This window comes from Lycium barbarum, chromosome 7 (assembly GCF_019175385.1).
Source record: "Lycium barbarum isolate Lr01 chromosome 7, ASM1917538v2, whole genome shotgun sequence".
NCBI classification, from domain to species: Eukaryota; Viridiplantae; Streptophyta; class Magnoliopsida; order Solanales; family Solanaceae; genus Lycium; species Lycium barbarum.
This window is the reverse complement of record NC_083343.1, coordinates 104,047,298-104,071,284: the sequence shown is the minus strand read 5'-3', so window position 1 is coordinate 104,071,284 and position 23,987 is coordinate 104,047,298. Positions and strand designations below refer to the sequence as shown.

The window sequence follows — 23,987 nt, the reverse complement described above, 5'->3', positions numbered from 1 at the left end:
CACCATTGTTTCCCTGACTACCAGTCCTCGCAGGAGTTAAAGCCATTTCTGCGGGGCACGAATTATTGGACACGTCAGAATGATCCTAAAGGAAGTTCAGGCTCTATAGCACAATCTAGAATAAAGAGGAGTGAGAAACACCTATAAATGCCCTGGTAGTCTTTCGATCATGCAGGTGATCAGGCTGCACAAGGAAGACTCCACTAGACACAGCTCCACAGACACAGAAAACTCCTAGGACACATTTAAACCTAGGCTCTGATACCAAGCTTGTCACGCCCCAAAACCCACCCTAGACGTGACCGGCATCCGACGTCATGAACAACATCGGAAGAACCTAAACGACATAATAATAATACTTGAACCCGCCAGGTTCAATATTCGCCTCCAACAATTTATAAATTAAATGTAACACATGAATTAAATCAGCGGAAGTCTTTATAAGCAATGGCCATCAACGTGGCAAACACCCATTAAGTCGTACGAGACTTTTGACAATCTACCAACAATTCTGACAACTATCTATGGAGCTTCTAAGAGACATAACAATCGTCAAACTTCGGGACGCAGCCCGGAAACCTAGAATAATAAATGAAACGGAAAGTGTCCCACGAACAAGGATGTGGGCTCACCAAATCCACAGCAGTAGCAAGTCCTATTAAGCGTCGAAAGTATCACGAACCTGCTCTTCTTCGTTACCTAACATACCATCAAAAACAACAATGGTATGCCTGAGTACTTTTGTACTCAGTGAGTGCCTCGGGGACAACAAGTATTATGAAAATAAAATATAATAATATATAAAGAAATCAGTTCTGAAAAAGATAGCATAAAAACAACCATTCCACTTTGTGATTCTCAATATCATTTGTTAAACAGTTTACAAATCCATTAATCAATATAGAAACAAGTATTCAACATGTGTATCTCCATAAGAATTATCAAAAATCGATTATGAAGTCTTTTGTTAAGTTACAACTTTTAATTATGCCTTTCAAATTGATCATGATTGTCAACAACGGTTCCATGAGAGATTACGAATATTACACATATACGAATATTTTACATACTGACACAAGCCCAAGAATCAATCACATTGAGGGAATGACCGTAGGGTTCCCTTGTCACAACTCACCACACCGAATTATAAAGTCTCGGTGACCACTCATCCTCCCGAATGGCTAGGCATAAACACACCGGGATATGAAATCCCCGGTAACCACTCATCCTCCCGAATGGCTAGGCACACTGCGCAATACACCGAAATATAGATTCACGGTGGGTACTCTTCCTCCCGAATAGCAAGGCCATTAATGCACCCCAGGTAGCGAACCCGGGAGTGGCCACTCCTCCTCCCGAATGGCAAGGCAATTAATACACTAGGATCCATAGTGGCTACTCCTCCTCCCGAATAGCAAGGCCAACAGAACAACAAAGTCCATGGCATAGAAGCCGATTCACCAATTGTCTCAAAGCAGTCATACCGTCAATAACATTTAAGTTCATTACACATATCGATCAACGAAAGGCATATCAATTTAACTCTTTACCATTTACCATGCCAAGAATTTCACTTACGAATTCTATATCACTACAAGCCACTCACAGGAAACAAGATAGAAAGCAAGCCACTCATAGGCAAACTAATCAATCAATCGATACTCCTGGTTAGGAAACCACGGAGGCTAATCGTCCTCTGGACAAACACAACTTTACCATACAGTTACAAAAACACAAACAAAAATACAAATAATGTCATATTACTAAATTATCAATTATGGCTTAGGGCCGAACCTCACTTCTCAAGTCATCATCCCAAATAGAGGCATTTCAAGTTACCACCGATTGAGAATCTTATTCAAATATCTTATTCAAATTTCAAGTTTAAGAAACCCATTTTACAACAAAACAAGTTGAAGGTCTAACCTTTAGAAGATTTAAGTTCAATCATCCAATAATGGGGAAAAGCGAGTTTCACAAAGTAGTATAGTTCGTGTAAGGTTCGATGCGGGCTTGACCCTACACACGCATGACCTTGTCTAAAAGAAATCATCTTTGTAGTCAAATTATCATTACGGAGCATTATGCCATATTGAAAGGATAAGTTATTCCGACCAATGTTTGAAAACGTATAACTTCTTTACGAAAGATTTCCATGTCTTAAATCATCAATGAGAATATCATTACCAACCCTTAACCATCATTATTAAACATATCTTATAGAGGAAAACATTCATAATATCACATACATATATAGGGTTTGTTACAATCTAGGTTTAATGTGGGTTTGTCCCCTCACACACATTAACCACCATTTAAACATGAATTAGAGTTCAAGGAACATGAAAAGATTTCTTTTCCTTTCATTCATTAAAGGATCTTGAATAATATTTATACTTCCAAATTCAAGAACAACAACATCAACAACAATCACAACAATTATTTTATATCAATATCCAACTAATTCTATCCATTTAATCATACCAAAACAGCCCACAAATCATTTAATATCCAAAAATCATAACCGAGCTTTCAATGCCATTTTCTCTATTCTAACCCGTCAAATCTATCAATGATAAGGGTAAGAACATTATTAAAATCTTAGACATACATTAGGGTTTTGTATGAGAAGTTCACCCTTTCTATTCAATAAAGAACCTTCAAGAAAAGAAGTCATGCATTCCAAAATAAGATTTTTCAAAAGAGACATACGAATCAAAATCAAAGAGTTTATAAAAACAATCGATCAAAAGAGTATGTTCAAAAGAGGCATACCTTAATTTGTTAAACAAGATTTAACAATTCACTTTTCTATTGAAGAACACCCAAAACCTAGCTTGAATCACTTTGGAAGGAAATATGTTGCAAACCCTTAATTGCTCCAAAACCTGAATTAAAGACTTGAATTTTGGAGAAGATTTCCCAAATCTTGATTCTTGAATCTTGAGATGGGTTTTCTTGAAAACCCTATATTAGGAATGATGATTTATTGTTTAGATTACAAGGATATATGTTAGAATTGAGTTGGAATAATTAGAATGGACTTACCTTGGTGTTCTTGATGTTGGAGGAGAGTAGGAGGTCGTTCTAGGGTTTGAAGGAATGAAAAATAATGAGTTGAACTGATATGGACGAATATATATTGTTCTGTGAAAGTGAAATTTACGACCTGAACACTGCTGGTCGTAAAGTCAGTTTACGGGCCGTAAATTGATTTACGGACCGTATTCTGCACTTTGGACTGCACTGTGTCGCTTCAGTAAAATGGCCATAACTCCTTGCACAGATGTCCGTTTGACCCCCGTAAGATACCGTTGGAAAGGTATTTCAATGCTCTACAACTTTCATCAAGGAAGTTTTCCCAAATTCGAAATACGTTTTGAAATTCGGGCCGCAAAGTTAAATACGGTCCGTATTTAACCATATGACCTCAAAATGTCAAATTCCAGAATGTTCAGAAATTCTTGGTTTCAGTTTACGGGCACTGTTCATGGTCGTAAATTGAAATACGGTCACTGTTCATGGGCGTAAACCACCATATCACAACTGAACAGAAAAATTTCAATTTCCACATTCTTTATTTGATGTTCTAAGTCTAGGATCGTGGTCAAAACTTTCGTTAAAGGTACGGGGTGTTACATTATCCCCCCCTTAAGATCATTCGTCCTCGAATGAAAGTCGTGGCTTAAGATTCTTCACTAAACCTCAAATTTCAAATTTTCAAGAATTCTTCTAGCAAGGTGAAACATCCTTAGAGATAATATACGACTAACCATATAACGAATGCATCATTAAGGCCTAAACACAATTGTGAGATTTATACTTCACTCTAAACTTTCACAGGAAAACACATCCGAAAGGTTCAACACATACCTATAGTAGGGAATAATATTCAAGGTAACACGGCTTGAGTAATACCACAACAACTAGATAGAACTAAGCCCTTTTTGATTTCACCCCGCAAGTCTTAAGATACGACATAAGTCTACTCCGAATTTTTAACAATATCACTTTTTCACTCTATAACGGGTCCATCAGCAAATTCAAGCCTAACCATTTCTGATTGACAATCCAGAGTTTCATAACACTCGGAAAGCTAGTCCATCCCCAAAAATCACATCACAGTTCATCATTTCTAATTCAAACACATTAAAAGTAATCTCACAACCCTTAACTACAATGACACAGTCTCTATACATTATAAAAGCGATAACAAGCACGCAGGGGTATTCATAGAAAAAGGCTGTCAACCATTGTTCGACTTCCACACAAAATCAAGGGCAAGATTTTGAGTTATATAAGAAAGAGTCGAACTCGAATTGATCAGCTAATACGCTTTAAAAGAACATATAGTAAGAATACCTGTGGCCCCGGCTTCAGGATCTTCTGCCGTATCCCTACGAATCAAACTATAATGTCGAGCTTGTCCCCTATTAGCGGTGTTAGAAACCGTTTTACCAGCCCTATTACCACGAGCATTAGGGGTGTTGTTAGAATTACCATCAGACGGATTATTCCTTTGGCCTGAAGAGTTAGCCATTTCACGAATCCACTTCCTACAATATTTCTTGATATGACCCCTAATCCCACAATGGTGACAAACACGATCCTCCCATCTAAATGTTTGTCGGTTACTACCTTGCGAATATCTGTTCTGATCATTGTTCCTCTGACCTTGTCCACCAGATGGAACACCTATATTAGACTGAGAACCAAACTGTTGAGGTGCATAATTTCCTTTTCGTTGCCCTCCATCATACGAACCAGTGAAACCACCCACAGATCGGGCCTTCTTACTTTGTTCCCTGTCTAGCCGCTCTACTCCCTTCCAATTCTCTTGTTGCTCGGCAAACCCAACCAAGGAATTACCGTTCTTGACCCCAGCAGTGGTATGGTTAGTGACCCTGGTGGCTCGTCCGCCAGGCGATGATTTAGAAGCACCATTGTTTCCCTGACTACCAGTCCTCGCAGGAGTTAAAGCCATTTCTGCGGGGCACGAATTATTGGACACGTCAGAATGATCCTAAAGGAAGTTCAGGCTCTATAGCACAATCTAGAATAAAGAGGAGTGAGAAACACCTATAAATGCCCTGGTAGTCTTTCGATCATGCAGGTGATCAGGCTGCACAAGGAAGACTCCACTAGACACAGCTCCACAGACACAGAAAACTCCTAGGACACATTTAAACCTAGGCTCTGATACCAAGCTTGTCACGCCCCAAAACCCACCCTAGACGTGACCGGCATCCGACGTCATGAACAACATCGGAAGAACCTAAACGACATAATAATAATACTTGAACCCGCCAGGTTCAATATTCGCCTCCAACAATTTATAAATTAAATGTAACACATGAATTAAATCAGCGGAAGTCTTTATAAGCAATGGCCATCAACGTGGCAAACACCCATTAAGTCGTACGAGACTTTTGACAATCTACCAACAATTCTGACAACTATCTATGGAGCTTCTAAGAGACATAACAATCGTCAAACTTCGGGACGCAGCCCGGAAACCTAGAATAATAAATGAAACGGAAAGTGTCCCACGAACAAGGATGTGGGCTCACCAAATCCACAGCAGTAGCAAGTCCTATTAAGCGTCGAAAGTATCACGAACCTGCTCTTCTTCGTTACCTAACATACCATCAAAAACAACAATGGTATGCCTGAGTACTTTTGTACTCAGTGAGTGCCTCGGGGACAACAAGTATTATGAAAATAAAATATAATAATATATAAAGAAATCAGTTCTGAAAAAGATAGCATAAAAACAACCATTCCACTTTGTGATTCTCAATATCATTTGTTAAACAGTTTACAAATCCATTAATCAATATAGAAACAAGTATTCAACATGTGTATCTCCATAAGAATTATCAAAAATCGATTATGAAGTCTTTTGTTAAGTTACAACTTTTAATTATGCCTTTCAAATTGATCATGATTGTCAACAACGGTTCCATGAGAGATTACGAATATTACACATATACGAATATTTTACATACTGACACAAGCCCAAGAATCAATCACATTGAGGGAATGACCGTAGGGTTCCCTTGTCACAACTCACCACACCGAATTATAAAGTCTCGGTGACCACTCATCCTCCCGAATGGCTAGGCATAAACACACCGGGATATGAAATCCCCGGTAACCACTCATCCTCCCGAATGGCTAGGCACACTGCGCAATACACCGAAATATAGATTCACGGTGGGTACTCTTCCTCCCGAATAGCAAGGCCATTAATGCACCCCAGGTAGCGAACCCGGGAGTGGCCACTCCTCCTCCCGAATGGCAAGGCAATTAATACACTAGGGTTTGAAGGAATGAAAAATAATGAGTTGAACTGATATGGACGAATATATATTGTTCTGTGAAAGTGAAATTTACGACCTGAACACTGCTGGTCGTAAAGTCAGTTTACGGGCCGTAAATTGATTTACGGACCGTATTCTGCACTTTGGACTGCACTGTGTCGCTTCAGTAAAATGGCCATAACTCCTTGCACAGATGTCCGTTTGACCCCCGTAAGATACCGTTGGAAAGGTATTTCAATGCTCTACAACTTTCATCAAGGAAGTTTTCCCAAATTCGAAATACGTTTTCAAATACGGGCCGTAAAGTGAAATACGGTCCGTATTTAACCATATGACCTCAAAATGTCAAATTCCAGAATGTTCAGAAATTCTTGGTTTCAGTTTACGGGCACTGTTCATGGTCGTAAATTGAAATACGGTCACTGTTCATGGGCGTAAACCACCATATCACAACTGAACAGAAAAATTTCAATTTCCACATTCTTTATCTGATGTTCTAAGTCTAGGATCGTGGTCAAAACTTTCGTTAAAGGTACGGGGTGTTACAGTAGACTAGCAAGTTTGGACGAATAAGCGTAGCTAAGTGGACGTGGGACAGGTATGTAAAGCTTACCTTTTCTTTCTTTTGGCATGTCCTAGAGCTAAGTAAGCTATGATACTTATCTTGGGGTAATTCCATTCTTGATTCCGAGCGTGTTAATGATTCTTATTCACTTCTTGATGTGCGTATACTTAGCATGACCGAGTTTATTGTATGATTGGATAACAAGAAAAGTCTAAAGAATTCGGTAAATAGTAATGTCCCTAACTTTCGTAGACAACCTCGGATTGGTTGAAAATGGTTGTAGGGGTTCCTATAATAAATGACATTTATAACCTTCATGTGCTAATTCGGATTGTTTGGGAAATGCTCGTAGAGGTTATTATAATGAATAACGTTCATAAATTTCATAAACGAACTCGGATTGTTTTAGAAACGTTCATGGAGGTTTCTATAATGAATAATGTCCATAACGAGATTTGAAAGGTACTTGGTATGATTGTTGTTTTAATTTTTCCAAAAATAGCTTCTGAAACGTTCGTAGGAGGTTCTGTACTTCAAACTCTCATAACTTCCTCATACTAAGTTGGATTGACCCGAAACTTGTTTCTGAGTCTTCAGGCGTCGGTAAGTATACTTATCCATCGAGCCTTAAAAGTTGATTTGTGTGCACTTAGTTTCTCACTACCTTGCTCGTGCATATGGTTGTTAACTTTCTTATACAAACTTGGTTTACTTGAAATGTGTTTGTGGTTTACTAATGATTTCAAGAAAATTAGTTTTGTACTAAAGGAAACATAAAGTCGATTTCTAAAACTACTCTGAAGGGGGTGCGAGATTTTATTATTTAGACATTTCCAAAACCACTCCGAAGGGGGTGTAAGATTTTCGAGCCTAAGCTATTGGATGATTTCATGACGCGACTAAGTGATACATGATAGTTTTGAGAAATAAAAAGGGAGAAGTCCCCATTTTTAAGAGAAAGGGAAGAAGTTCCCGTTTTGAAACTGAAGTTGCTCCGAAGGGAGTCTTTTGATGGTTTTCAAAGATTTTCATGCCTTTGCATATTTACATACGTGCACGACATCATTATTATTATGCCGAAAGCGGCATGCCCGAAGGGGCCATCATTGTGATTAAGCCGGAAGCGGCTGCCCGAAGGGGCCATTGTTATTATTATGCCGGAAGCGGCATGCCCGAAGGGGCCATTATTATTATTATGCCGGAATCGGCATGCCCGAAGGGGCCATTATTATTATTATGCCGGAAGCGGCAAGCCCGAAGGGGCCGTCATTATTATTATACCGGAAGCGGCAAGCCCGAAGGGGCCATCACTATTACTATGCCAGAAGCGGCATGCCCGAAGGGGCCATTATCATTATCATGCCGAAAGCGGCCGTCCGAAGGGACTATTTTGTTAGCATGTCGGAAGTAGCAAGTGTGTTAGATTGCATCATTTACTTAAAGAATGTGCGCTCGCTTGCATTATTTACTTAAGGAATGTTTTGAGACCTCGTGTATACATTTATGCTTCTTCCAGCGAAGGCTGCAGGTATTGAGTTTGACTGTGATTTCTTCTCCCCTAAATTAAGCTATGGTTATGATTTGTTACCGCTTTACATATTCAATACATATTCCGTACTGACCCCCTTTCTTCGGGGGCTGCGTTTTATGCCACGCAGGTACACCCAGATGAGTAGAAGACTTTGCTAAAGGAGTTCCAGCGGGATTGGCGAGCTCCATCTCAGTTCAGAGTATTGCCGAGTCAAAGTACTTATGTCATGGTATTTCGTATATGTTAGAGACTTTGAAGAGAGTGTCCTGTGGATAGGGCGTCGAGAAGTGTGAATCATTTTCAGATGTTAAAAGAGTATGTATTTTCAGATGATTTCAGTTGGTTTAAAGTACGTGATTGATTGAAAGTTTTCATAATCTGTATAAAGAGAATGAACTCTATGTGAAAAAGTTGCATGTTTTTAAAAGTTTTTGAAATGACAGGTTTTGGTTAAGCGAACGTTTAAGGGTTCGCTCGACTCTGAAGAGAGTCGGGTGCCCATCATACCCTATCAAAATGAGGGTGTGACAGTGCTTCACTTATAAGAACTAGGGGAAAAAGAAGTGGTACCTTGTTGCCCTTGGTGCTGTGCAAAACTCATGACTAGCCCGCTGCATCCGGCGGTTGACTCGTGGACTCTCCCGGTTGGCGCTGCGGCTCAACCAACGAATGAAGGATTTCCTGCTGCATTTCCTTCTTCTCTGTCTTCTTTAATCTCTTGTCCAACTCCTCTGGGTCCTCAGATGGCTCACGGACCCTCTTTCCCGTATCGCGAACAAAAGGTTCGGCATCCTCCGCCTCCTTCTCAGAATCCAGCAGATCTAGCACCTTAAACGTATTAGGAAAAATGGCACGTGGTGCTGGCACTGGTGCGGCTACCATCCCTTGAACTTTGAGTGCTTCAAGCTCCTTCTTCAGCTTCTCCAACTCACTCCTCAATGAGCTAGACTCCCCACCAGGTGTGGTCTGCTCTCGAGTCAAAAATTTCGCCTCAAAACTGTCTAGTCTAGCCTGATACACTTCGTGCTTTTTCTCAAACTCCGCACGGATTTCTGTGGTCGCCTCTGTAACCAACTGCTGTACTATTCTCATCACTTTCGGCTTAAATTGTTGCAAGATTTTTTCTACTTGCCTTTCCTCACCGCTTTGACTGCAATCTGGCTGTAGTTAGCATGGCTGAAGCGCAAAAACTCCATCTCTGGATCAGCAGGCTCGACTGTCGCAGCGGTAGTGGCAGACCCCGAAGGAGGGCCTTGGGCGGCCGGAGGTGGTGGTGGAGGTCTTACCTCAGAAACACCCTGCGTGGCTGCAAAATCCTGTGTATCGACAGTATCTGGCACACCTGTCGTGGGAGCATCAGTCCCAGTAGTAGCAACACCAATCTCGGACTCTACTGGATCAGTCCCATAAGCACGGCTCGAACTCAAATCTAGCTGAGTGTCGTCGTCATCACCGGACTGATCTGCCTCTTGGTCCTTCTTGCTTTTCACCTTATTCTTCCTCCAATCCCCCACATGAGCAGCTGTGATGGTGCCTTCCTATTCTGGAAGCTGAAATATCCTTGCCCGTCTACACAATTCCGTGATAAGACACGGAAATACCATGTTCTTGTTGGGCTTGTGTGCCCGCACATGCAGCTCCTCAGCAAGTAGCTCCCCAATATTCATCAGGTACCTTGACATCAATGAGGCAATAGTGACTGCCTGACTGGTGGAGAGGGTATTATCTGCCTGGGTTGGAGTGATCCTATACCGAAGCAACGTCCACCAAAACTTAGCCTCTGTGGACAAACAACTTTTAGCAATCTTGATTTTCCCATCATTAGTCCATTTTTGCTCATGTGGCTCAGATATGATAATTGCAGCAGTCCATTCCCTCACAGATTTCTTGTCTTTCCTGTCTCGTTTGTCTAGGAACAGGCTAAGATCAGTGGGAGCCACAAAATCATTTCCAAACAGGACTCTGTTGATGGCTTTGGAGGAAATATCAACCAGTGAGTTCCGGACTGTCACATTCTCCAGCATGGGTATCTCATGCCAAGCACGACTCGGCTTCTTCATCGACATCAAGACAGCCCCATATGATGCATAGAACTCCCGCACAATGTGCGGAGCATACTCTCCAGCTCATGAGTGAACACATCTAACTTGTACCCTTTGATGGTATCATCCAGCTGTGGATGAGCCGAAATACCATCGAAAATTAGTCGCCGTTCTTCAAATATTTTCCGCGGCGGCTGTCCCCCAGTTTCTGTCCCGGCCATCCATTGGTCATACAATTTCTTTGACCCTTTGACCGAGAATCGAAGTTTTTCTTCCTCCAGCCGTTTGGTCCTGACGGCCAGTTTACGACCCTTTGGAGGCGTACCATCATCCGGATCATTACCATCACTAGGCCCTGCTAAGTCACTCTCCGGATCCGTTTGGGTGGCTGCCCCCCTGCTTGATGCTTCCGCGTCAGAATCCCCCTCTTCAGACTGGGAGGCTTCCGACGCAGACTTGGACGGGGTCATAGGTGGGGGTTGTGATGGCCTTGCCGATGTGCCTTGTGTGGGGGCCCCCCTGACTTTTGGTGGCGGTATAACCTCTGCGCACTCGGATCCTGATTGTTCTCCTTCCGAATTGGAGGGTTCATCTATCAACCTCGAATCCGAGCGCACTTTCTTTCTTGTGCCAGTACTTTTGGCCCCCGCTTTCTTTGCATTCCTTTTCTAACTCATTCCTGCAAAAGACACATCATATTAGTTACCATGGAACATCCGATCAAAGATAAGACAACTTGACTGTGCACAAAATCTGTGTTCTGCCTGTGATCGTAAACTCAAAAGATGGACCGTAAACTGAAATACGGTCCGTAAAGTACGATCGTAAACTGAGCAGTTTCTTGGAGAACATTCTGTCCCTTCATGACATGCTTAAATACGGACCGTAAACTGAAATACGGACCGTAAAGTACGATCGTAAACTGCTCAGTTCTTTGGAGAACATTCTGTCCCTTCGTGACACGCTTAAATACAGACCGTAAACTGAAATACGGTCTGTAAAGTATGATCGTGTTTCGCATCACAGACCTAGAACAGGTTTTGGTTCCTGGATTTCATTACACATCTCGGTTTCACATTGTTTTGGGGATTAGGTTACTCAGACTTCGCCTAATTTTCTACCAATTTTTCATAATTCCTTTAAGAGTCAAGCTATTGGTGGGCAGACCAAAACTTCAAATTCATGGAATTTGTGAAGTATGGAATGCCCTTAAATCCATTTTGGGTTTTATTACAACCTCCCAAGAGAATTAAAAGAAATTAACATATCTGTCCCCTCACAAGATCATTAACCAAGGTCAGCAAATACTTAATTTCACAAAACCTAGCCTAATCAATACTTACCATCAAGTTCAAACTCACTGTTGGGAAATAAGAGTAGAGAATGTCAAACATACCTTTTATGATGAACTAACAGATCACAATCAACAAGGATTTGGAGAATACAACTTCAATCACAACCAACTTTAAACCTAGGGCAGAGAGCTGACGAATTTTGGTGAGAGTGGGTTTGTTTTTGGGTGTGAGTTGTGATTGGTATTGTAGTTAAGGCTAGGTAAAACACATAAACAAGCTTATTATACTTAATTAGGCAAAAGATAAATCATATTAGGGCTGCAACCTAACCTAGGAATCATTTTGATATTCATAAGGATCATTAATAGCAAACCAGACACACAAATAGGTGATTGAACTTTTATTACTAGCACTATCTTTGTTAATACAACAAATTGACATAGTCTAGAGTATCTAAACCTCTATTAGCAGCATGTTCTAGTCAAATAATATAGCAAACACTATTCTTAACAAAATTAGCATGATTGAAATAGTAGATAAATCATGGGAACTGAGAAATCAGATTGAAGAGATCAAACAGGACATGAGAACAGTACAGGTATAGATCAATCATATTTTCAGAGAAGGCAACAAGTTGGCAGACTTTCTAGCAAATCAAGCTTTGGATCATGCAGAGATCAAAGTACATGACTTTATACTCATGCCATCAGAAGGAAGAAGAATTCTCAATATGGACAAATCACAACTTCCTCAACTGAGGATTAGAACAAGGAGGATTCAACAGCTTGACAATCAACAATGATACTACATGTATGGATAATCATATGGTGTGTGCACATATTTGGACTATCATCAAAGCTGACACAATAGGATCACAAAGGGCATACTAGCTTAGTCATACAGGATAGAACTGGAGGTCAGTTTCTTATTTTTTTGATATTAGATAGTTCATATTATAGACATGTTGTAATAGATTGTTTTTTACATTATGCATTTATTAATAAAAAGTTCTAACAGGCCTGGCCTGCTAGAGCACAATTTATTTTTAAAAAAAAAAAGATAAGCACATGCTAAACTCATGTCAACCGAACCTCAACTAAAACAACCAATAAAGGCACACATGACTTTACTAAGCCATTATAACAAAAGGACTTCAACTAGAACAACATATGGAGGCATACATAATCATACTAAGATACTATAACAACAAGATCTTAACATCTCAAAAAGGCATACATAACTATACTAAGCTACAACAAGATTCTAACTTTAAAAAACAACAACTAAATGCACCTTAAGCATGCTGAACTACTACTAATAGCCAATTAACTAAAACAACAAACTAAAGCATAGCAAAAATTACCAATTAAGACTAAACAGGAAACTAAAAACACGTACAGGAAGAAAAGTTACCTTTCTTAGGTGCAGCCTTGGTCGAGAATGGACTTGAAGACTCTTCTTCTCCACCCAAATTGCTCAACCACATGAAAAAAACAAGAAAAATTTAAAATTTTAACTTAAATCAAATAGGAAAAGGTCTCAGTAATAGAAACCCTAATTAATTTGATTTTTTCTAAGTATATTGATTTTTCAGTATGCTTATCCTCCATGTTAAATGCAAATTGGGGGTTATATTTATAGAACCCCAATTTCTCAAAACCCTAACTCAAATTCGATGTGGTAGTTTTGCAATTCTGAGAATTGCATATCTCAATACCAAGTCTAACTGTTGGGAATAGAGTAAACAAGCAAATAAAGGGTCAGATTTGACTTGAACAAGGTCAATCCACATGGTTCTTCATGAACCAATCGAAATTGTGGATTCAAAATTACAACAATACAAAACCCATTAAAGAAATTAGTCAATGACCGTTGATTTTCAGAAAAGGTAGAAGAGAGAGGATGGTAATACCTTGTTTAGGTCGGTTCTTGGTAGTTTTAGTTGAGAAATGGCAGAGCAGTAAATGCTCTTGCCATTCTTGACCACACAATAGCCACAACGCCAATGTGGGCCCTTTAAAATTACCATTTCCGGCAATGTGACATCAAAGGAAGGAGAAGAGAGAGGGAAAAGACCTGCGGCGGCTAGGGTTTCCTCTAAGGAAACCCTCTCTCTCTCTACTAAAGGGTCGTTTGGTTACACACTGAAGGAAAGGGGTATAACCCCTTCCTTTAGTTTAGTGGAATAGGCCGGGTCAGTCTTTAAATGGACACAATTAAACACTTAATTAGTTATGATTAATTTAAGAATTGAACCAATACAAATTGATTATAAAACTTGGGAAGTAAATGATTAATTTACTTAATTAATCAGATTGCTTGAGTTAAATGGATTAAAATGCTTGCTAACTGATTTTCTGATAATTTTAACAATTATTTTAGATTACCTTCTTGATTAAACTTGGAAAAAGCTTCTTATTAATTTTAAAAATGTGTAAATTAATTTCTAAATTATTCATAATATTATTGAAGTTATTTTGCAGAATGAAATGGCAAAATATTTGTTACACATTGGAGATTTTTGCGTCGTTTGCATTATAAGTAAACTAATGCAAGCCTAAAGTGGATATGAAGCCATTACAAGGTTAAGGAGGGTATCTAGTAATTCTAAGTATGTACCTTAAGGTTTCATAGTTAAATGAAGCGGTGCAAGTGAGTCCGTTGAAGGTTAGGAGTGGTGCCATGTTCTTGGGAGGATTTCGTGTCATTTGAGTTATACATTGCTTAGCATTACCTGGAGGAGGAGTTATAGGACTCCTTAGATGGTTAATGAAGTTTTATACAAGTGCCAAAGAGCTATCACAAGGATTGGAGGTCAAACGAATCGAAAAAAACGCATTTTCGCGAAAATTTTAAATTTGGGGCAGTATGCGGCCGAAAACTATGTTTGAGGTGTAGTACACTGGCTAGAAACTTGATAATTTGGCGAGACTACTGCCCAGAACTGCACCCATATTGTGGAGGGAGTATGCAGCCGCATATTGAGTATGTGGTGCCGCATACTCCCTGCAACACTCGGCGATGGGGCGATTTCAACCTTTTTTAAACCCCAAAGGATCCCATTTTTCACATTCACTTTCCACGCATCTCTCCCCATATTATTAGAGACTATTGAAGTTTACACAATATTCCAAAACCTTCTACACCATCAAAAGAGAAGATCAAACACCAAAACCTCAAGATAATCCATGGAAGATGATTATCCTTGCTTCTAATCAATGTTGTGATAAACTTGGTCTTGTAAGGAGTTGGGTGAGGTGAATTTATTCTACTAAAAGGTATGTTCTTCATATTATTTATATGATTGAGTTGAATTAAAGGTTTAGCAAGTCTTGGAAAGAAAAAGAATCAAAGTGGAGAAGTCACAAAGTATTGAATTGAAGTTAATGACTATGAGGTGAATTTGAAAGGATATTTTGGATTAATTTAAAATAAAATTGAATATAATTCCTTGATTATGGTATTTTTGATGTTATTATTGTTGTTTGGGGATTTTTTTTTTGGAGTTTGGTAGAAGTCGAGAGAATAGGGGAAGTCCTGCCCAAATTCCGTTAGCTCGTTAATTACTCTAGTTTGAACTTAAGAGTATTTTCAAGACTTAACCTTAGTATAAATCCTCTAGAATGTAGATTTGTGAGCTTGGGAGGAGCACGTTAAGTAGTTAAGGAGACGTAAAGGTATGTTAAAGCTAACCCTTTCTTTCTTAAGGCATGATTCCTTTGTTGTGAACCTACACAAGATATCTACAATATCCGTATTTCTAAAAATTCTAGAAGTTCATGATTCTCAAGATTCTAATGATACTATTGATAAATGTTCTCCATGATGATGATGATTCCATTTCTAGAGATACCAAAGTTTAAAGTTCTTGATGTTCTCATGATATTATTGATCTTGTCCCATGATTATTGATTTTATTCATTGTTGTTGATCTCATGTTATGATAGTTGCTCTTTCAAGGTAAGATATAGCGATGGTGAAGATTCCGTGAAGGTTACCGACTTCACGTCACTCCGATAGATTTATAGCTATTTTTTGGGCTCTCATGCATGATTTATATATATGTATGTATTTTCTCACACCGTGTCGTGCTATAGTCGGTCGGGTAGGCACGTAGATGTGCATACCACTATAGTGGGCAAGTTATGATGATACCCCGGACACGCGATGATATGATATGTGGATCGGGTTGCACGTTCCGCAACACTAACACTTATATTATATATGTATATATGAAAATGTTTTTTTTGTTAAAAAAAAAAAAAAAACTAAGCATGCATGACATCCGCCTTAAGAGGCAGTCAGATGTACAAGTTATCTCTCTTATTTTATTCTTCCTCATATCCTTATTATGTTATTATTCATGCCTTACATACTCAGTACATTATTCGTACTGACTTCCTTTTGCTTGTGGACGCTACATTGATGCCCGCAGGTAGGCAGGGAGATGGATCAGACCCCTAGGATACTTCATCAGCGATTGTACAGGAGTGCTCCATTTGTTTTGGAGGTACAACTCAGCTGGTACTATTCTTTTGTGTATATATGGGCATGGCGAGATCCTGTCCAGTCCTTATGATTACACATTGCATGTAGAAGCTCGTAGACAAATGTATATAGTTAGATGTTTCATAACCTCCTCGGTTTATATTTTGTATATCATTTTGGCAGCCTTGTCGGCTTGTGCATATTGGCATAGTTTAGGGTGTTTACATAGACGTGCATACGTTTATTGAACCAATCTCGCTTAAAGTTTATGATATTTATGAGTTATCTGTGTGGTCCACTTAGATATAATTGTGAGATGGATGTTAGAAGGTGCTCGGTAGGTTAGCTCCCAGTGTCCGTCGCGACCCTCTAGTTAGGTGGTGACAAAAGTGGTACCAGAGCAGTTCGTCCTAGGGTTTGTCTACGAGCCGTGTCTAGTAGAATCTTGTTTATGGGTGTGAAAAGCACCACACTTATAAACAGGAGGCTGCGGGGCATTTAGGAATGATTGACCTTTCTTTCTCACCTTAGATCATACGATAGAGCTATGATATAAGGATTGCCTTATTTTTAATCGTGTGTTATCAAAAAGAGAAAAGCTACAATGGCCCAAAAGGGCAAATCAGCGGAAGATAAGAGGACTAAATGGGTACCGCCTATATATGTGGAGGAGGGCGAGTATCAAAATGAGGTTCCATCTCGGTCCTCTCACACTCTGCCTGCTCCAGAGGAGCATAGAGGACTTCCAGCTCCAGCACCCCTAGTTCCTCCACCGGATGCATCAGGCCAAGAGATGAAGGAGGCCATTCAGTTTCTGACCCAGTTTGTAGCCGCTCAAGCCTAGTGGCAGGGTTCGGGTCATGGTGATATAGTTGTCAGCACCAGAGTTCGTGATTTCATTAATTTAGACCCTTTAGAATTCTTTGGGTCAAAGCCAGACGAGGACCTGTAAAACATCATAGATGAGATGTTGAGGACCTTCCGGGTAATGCATGCTTCAAATATTTAGTCGGTAGAGTTGGCCTCTTATAAATTGCGAGATGTGGCTGTTCATTAGTATAGTACCTGGATTCCTTCTAGCAGGGTAAATGCAGCTCCACTTGTATGGCAGGAGTTTGTAGATGCTCTTCTCTGACACTATTTACCGCCAGAGGTTCGACGGGCTAGAGCTGATAGGTTCCTGAACCTTAGGCAGGAGAATATGAGCTTTCGGGAGTATAGCCTTCATTTTAATTCTCTAGTTAGGTATACTCCGGCTATGGTAGCGGATATGGGAGATCGAGTTCACCGATTTGTGAGTGGTTTGGGGCCATATTTGATTGATGATTGTTTGACAACCTCACTTCAGGAAGGTATGGATATTTCTCACATTCAAGCCCACGTCTAGAATCTGGAAGAGTGACAGCAACAACAGAAGAGCGAGCGTGAGTATGATAGAGTTATAGTAAAAGGGTCAGATCCTCAGGTGCTATTAGTAAGTTCAGAGAGGGTTAGAGGCAGCATTATTCTAGGCATTCGGGCCATTCAGCAGCTAGTGCACCTCCACGATTTGTAGGCAGGAGATTTGATCGACCTATTTATTCTAGATCAGGTCAGAGTTCCAGAGCCTTAGGTTCCTAGTATAGGGGTAGTTCAGGCCAGATTAGACCACCTTTACCATGATGTACTTAGTGTGGAAGGCTACATTCGAGACAGTGTCATTTAGGTTCAGATGCTTGTTCTGCCTGCGGCCAGACATACCATATGATGCGTGATTGTCTATCGAGAGGTGGTAGATGTATGGTTCAGCCCACAAGGTCCGCAGCTGGTTCTTCATCATCTGTACACCCTCTAGGGCAAGGTTCACAAACACCAGCAAGCCGTGGTAGAGGTAGAGGGGGAGCATCTAGTTCGAGCGGTCCTCAGAACAACATTTATACATTAGCTGGGCGACAAGATCTCGAGTCTTCACCTGATGTGGTTACAGGTTTTACATTGTCATAAGTTACTCCTTATATTTCTAGTCGGATTGGGGTGAAACATGAGGCAATTAGACCTTTTGAAGTGTCTACACCCATTGGTCACCCAGAGATAGCTAGACGGGTATATAGAAATTGTGTGGTCATAGGTTGTGATTGTCGTACAATGGCAGATATGATTGAGCTGAATATGGTAGATTTTGATGTTATTATGGGTATGGATTGGTTGGCCTCTTGTTATGCCAATGTTGATTGTAGATCAAAAATGGTTCACTTCTAGTTTCCAGGAGAACCGGTTCTAGAGTGGAAGGGTAATACAGCGTCTCCGAGAGGTAGGTTTATTTCCTATCTCAAGGCAAGGAAGATGATTGCTAAAGGTTATATTTATCATTTAGTCTGTGTTCAAGATACAGAAGCAAAGTCACCGACTCTTCAGTCTGTCCCAGTAGTTAATGCATTTTTGGATGTATTCCCGGACGAGCTTCCAGGCCTTCCACCAGAACGGGAGATTGATTTCACCATTGATGTGTTACCAGATACTAAGCCAATATCTATCCCTCCTTATAGAATGGTTCCCGCAGAATTGAAAGAGTTGAAGGAGCAACTGAAGAATTTGCTTGAAAAAGGCTTTATTAGGCATAGTTCGTCGCCGTGGGGAGTGCCGGTATTGTTTGTAAGAAAGAATGATAGCTCCCTACGAATGTGTATCGATTACAGACAGCTAAATAAGGTAACAATAAAGAACAAGTATCCACTTTCAAGAATTGATGATTTATTTTATCAGCTACAGGGCGTCAGATGGTTTTCAAAGATAGACTTAAGATCCGGGTATCACCAGGTGAGAGTTAGAGAGAAAGACATTCCGAAGACGGCCTTCAGAACCAAATATGGTCATTTCGAGTTTCGGGTAATGTCATTCGTTTGATTAATGCACCAGCGGTATTTATGGATTTGAGGAACAGTGTATTCAGGCCTTTTCTAGATTCGTTTGTGTTACACCTCTCGTTTTCGTCGTAGGAGAATCTATGATTTCCTAGTCGGGTATGCCTTTGGAATAGAGACCCGAGCCTAAGTTGCGGAGGTAGAAAGTGTCTTGCCCTATGTATAAAGGTACTAGTAGGTATTCCTGGCAATTTCAAGGATTAGACGTTGAACGAATCGAATCGACGCGATCTGAACTGAATATAAAAAAAATTGCAGACACTAGTCATTGTCGACGGTCCGTCGACGTCGTTTTGCAGTGTCTACAAGGTTCCACAGCCTTGACTCTGTAGGAGCAAGTCGACGGAGCAATTCGACGGACCGTCGACACGTTAACGGGTCGTCGACCCACTCGTCGAACCGCACCGCTATAGCTTTTTATTTCCAAGTATAAATATATGACCCACGACTTTAATTCTCATTTTCCTCCATTTCAAATCAAAGAAACCCTAGTATTTTCTCTCCCAACATTTTCCATCATTATTAGTGGAGATTTGGTAAGATCCGAGCCCCGCGAACCCGTGCTTGTGAAGAAGAAGGTTGTTTCTAGGGTTTTTTCAAGGTTGTGAAGCTTAGGAAGTTGGATTTGAAGTGACTCCTGGAATCTTAGGCCCCTCAAGGTATGCAAATGATTTCTACCCATGTATTTAAGTTATTTATCAACGGTTTTTGTGGTTTTAAGCAAAGAGAGGGTATTTGTGAAAGTGGTAAGTTGATGAAGGTTAAGATAGTAATTTGGGGCTATTTTACGAGATGATTGGGAATAGATTTGAGTATATTTCTCTCTCTCTCTCTCTCTCTCTATATATATATATATATATATATATATATATATATATATATATATATATATATATATATATATATATATATATATATATATATATATATACATATACAAATAAGTGTTGTTATTGTTGTTGTGGTTGATGTTGGATTGAATGGGAAGCAGAAGGATTGTTGAGCTTATAAGGGAAATGTTGCCCATAATTTGTTAAGCTCTATTCGTATTCAAAATGATTAGTAGGTGAAGTAAATAGTCTAATTAAGGCCTACGTTATCTTGATTGTATACTTACGAGCTCAAGGATTTGAAGTTGGACGATTGGATACAGTTTGAGGTATGTTAAAACTATTTTGTCTTTCTTTCGGCATGACCCTATGATATGAGCCAATAAGCGAGTAAGAGAGCTTCCATATTACTCTACTCTTAGAAGCATTACGAGTACTTTAGTCTTTGATGTTCATGTACCCCGTTTATGATAATTCCTTCTGTTCATGGGTCCAGTTTTATGTATCCAGTTCTATGTATACAATTTATTCATGCATTACATTCATTATATATCTATGTACATTGACCCGTGACCAGAAGGCGTTATACACGCGAATATTAGATATATATGGGGTATGAGAAGAGAGATAGGTGTTACACACGCATTACCACTTGATCAGCTTGTGCACCATGATGATGATATACGGATTGGGCTGCACGTACTGCAGCAATGTATATGATGATGGCCGTAGAGAGGCCGATATGATATGATGGGAATGCCATAGAGGTTTGATAGGCGTTATATACGCACATATACACGTATGACCTACATTAATAGTCATGAGCATGCAGATTAGGCGCCCACATAGGCATTGTCAGTTATACAGATTTATACAGATACATGCAGATACTAGTTCATACAAGTACATGCAGATAGTCATTTCAGCTTATGAGTTCAGATCTTATTCATGATTCTTATATATATATATATATAGATATATATATGTTGTCCTTATGCCTTAAATACTCAGTACATTATCCGTACTGACTCCCCGTTGCTCGGGGGCTGCGTTCATGCCCACAAATACAGGTAGACAGGCAGGTGGTCCAGCTTAGTAGGACTTTTATCCAGCAGCGATCAGTGCACTCCATTAGATCCGGAGTTGCAGTCTATTTTGTTATGCCATTATTTTGAGATGTATATAGATGGGTATGACGCGGCCCTGTCCCGTCCTTCTACATCTTTTATTCCAGTAGAGGTCTGTAGAAAATTGTATGTATTAGTTAGATAATGTAGCCTTGTCGACTTCTATTCTTTTGTGTACAGTATATGTAGTAGCCTAGCTGGTTACACTGTTCTTTCAACATGTTTATGTATATGCAGATTCTTTAGAGTTCATGATGTCGCCTACTTATGAGATTAGTTTAAGTCACGTATGGGCCCTTGATGTTCAATAAGATTCGTATATGAGTATAGGGGTGTTTGGTCACTAGAGGTCAGACACTCGTCACGACTCATCGGTTTAGGAGTGACAGAAGTGGTATCAGAGCAGTTCCGTCCTAGCGTTGTCTACAGACTGTGTCTAGTACAGTCTTGTTTATGGGCATGTTGTGCACCACACTTATAAACATGAGGCTACAGGACATTTAGGATTATGTCATTCTTTCTCTCTTAGATTGTGCGATAGAGCCCTATGTTAAGCGTTCGCTTTCTGAAGAATTGTTCTGATTTCAGCAATGCCCCGCAAGAAAGCTACAGTTGCCCAGAAGAGCAAAAGAGCGGCCGATGAGGCCACTAGTCATGCTCGGCAGGCCACGAGGGCCCCGAATGAGATTCAGAGTGAGAGGCCGTTTGAGACATTGCATATCCCGCCTCCAGTACCTGCCCTAGTTCCTCAGCCGGATGTACCGGGCCAGGACATGCGGGATGTTATACGGTTATTGTCCAGATTAGTAGCCACCCAGGCTCAGTGGTAGGGAGTTGGTGTTGACCAGGCAGACAGGGTCGGTAGTTCGAGGGTTAAGACCTTTCTTGGGTTAGGTTCTCTAGAGTTCTCGTGATAAAGCAAAATATGGACCCCCAGGATTTCATTGATGGTATGTAGAGGACCTTGAGGGTTATGCACGCAGATGATGTCGAGTCCGTGGAGCTGGCTTCGTGATATTGCAGTACAGTAGTATCAGACTTCGGAGCTATCTAGGGGAGAGAATGCCCCTCCAGCGGTTTGGCGAGAGTTTTCAAATGCTTTTATTCGCCATTTTTTACCACCAGAGGTCTGACGAGCCTGAGCAGATAGGTTTCTATACGTATTAAGCAGGACAGTATGAGCGTCCAGGAGTATTGTGTATATTTGATTCTATGGCGGGATATGCCCCAGCCATGGTGGCTGAGATGGAGGGCCGAGTTCATCGTTTTGTGGATGGTCTAGGGCCGCATTTGATAGATGCTTGTATGACTGCTGCATTACCGCTAGGCATGGATATCTCCCGTATACAGCCATATGCACAGAATTTGGAGGACCACAAGCGTCAGTGAAGGACAGACCGTGACCGGGGCCATGGCAAGAGGGCCAGATCTTTAGATATTGAATCTAGGGGAGGACAGAGACAACAGTATCCCCGATATCCATTCCATTCAGCAGGGAGTGTATTTTCGCGGTTTTCAAGTCCGAGGTTTGATCAGTCTTCTTATTTCGAAGCGGGCCAGAGTTCCAGGGTATCAGGCTCTCCGTACTGACCAGAGTCAGGCCAGGCAAGGCCACCCTTGTCGTAGTGTGCTCAGTGAAGTAGGCTACACGCTGGGCAGTGTCGATTTGGGTTGGATGGCTGCTATGCTTGTGGTCAGTCAGGCCAAAGGATGAGGGAGTGCCCGATGAGGGTTGGTACATGTATGGTTCAACCTACAGGGTCTGTGGCTGGCTCTTCTTCTGCAGTACGCCCTTCAGGGCATGTTTCTTAGACACCAATAGGGTGAGGTAGAGGGAGGAGTGGAGCATTTAGCTCGAGCGGTCCTCAGCACCGTGTGTATGCATTGGCCGATAGGCAGGATCGTGAGACGTCTCCTAATGTTGTTACAGGTATATTATCAGTTTCCTTTCATGATGTTTATGCACTGATTGATCCAGGCTCCACCTTATCATATGTTACACCATTTGTTGCTAGCAAGTTTGGGATAGAGCCTGAGTCGATTAGACCGTTTGAGGTGTCTGCCCCAGTTGGGGATCCGGTTATAGCTAGGAGAGTATACTAGGGCTATGTCGTTATAGTTTGTAATCATCATACCCTAGCGGACCTGATTGAGTTAGATATGATTGATTTTGATGTTATTATGAGGATGGATTGGCTAACTTCTTGTTATGCTAATGTTGATTGTAGAACAAAGATAGTTCGATTTTAGTTTCCCGATGAGCCAGTTCTTGAGTGGAAGGGTAATGCCGTTTCGCCGAAGGGTAGGTTTATTTCCTACCTTAAGGCGGAGAAAATGATCAGAAAAGGGTATATTTTTCACCTAGTTCGAGTTCAAGATGTGCAAGCAGAGTCGCCGACTCTTTAGTCTGTTCCTGTGGTTAATGAGTTTTCAGAAGTGTTTCCAGATGAGATTCCAAGCATTCCTCCGGAGAGAGATAGATTGATTTCACTATCACTTTATTGCCAGATACTCGGCCGATATCTATTCCTCCATATAGGATAGAACCTTCAGAGTTGAAAGAATTGAAGGAGCAGTTGAAAGATTTACTTGAGCAGGGCTTTATCAAGCCTAGTACATCGCTGTGGGGAGCACCGGTGTTCTTTGTAAGAAAGAAGGATGGCTCGTTGCGAATGTGTATTGATTATAGGCAATTGAATAAAGTGACTGTAAAGAATAAGTATCCGCTCCCGAGGATCGATGATTTATTTGATTAGTTGTAAGGCGCCAAATACTTCTCGAAGATAGACTTGAGGTCAGGATACCACCAGGTTAGGGTGAAGGAAGAGGACATTCCGAAGATGGCATTCCGGACTAGATAATGCCACTATGAGTTCCGAGTTATGT

At 40.7% G+C, this 23,987-nt stretch overlaps 1 long non-coding RNA gene across 1 annotated transcript; it reads right to left on the bottom strand.

Annotated features, from left to right (window-relative positions):
• Nucleotides 1–287: 287 nt before the first annotated feature.
• LOC132602371 (uncharacterized) lies at nt 288–3,560 on the bottom strand. The gene is made up of 3 exons (XR_009567755.1): nt 3,049–3,560; nt 2,776–2,967; nt 288–699 (listed from the first exon to the last, which is right to left on the bottom strand). It is a non-coding gene; the product is annotated as an uncharacterized LOC132602371 (long non-coding RNA).
• Nucleotides 3,561–23,987: the final 20,427 nt, after the last annotated feature.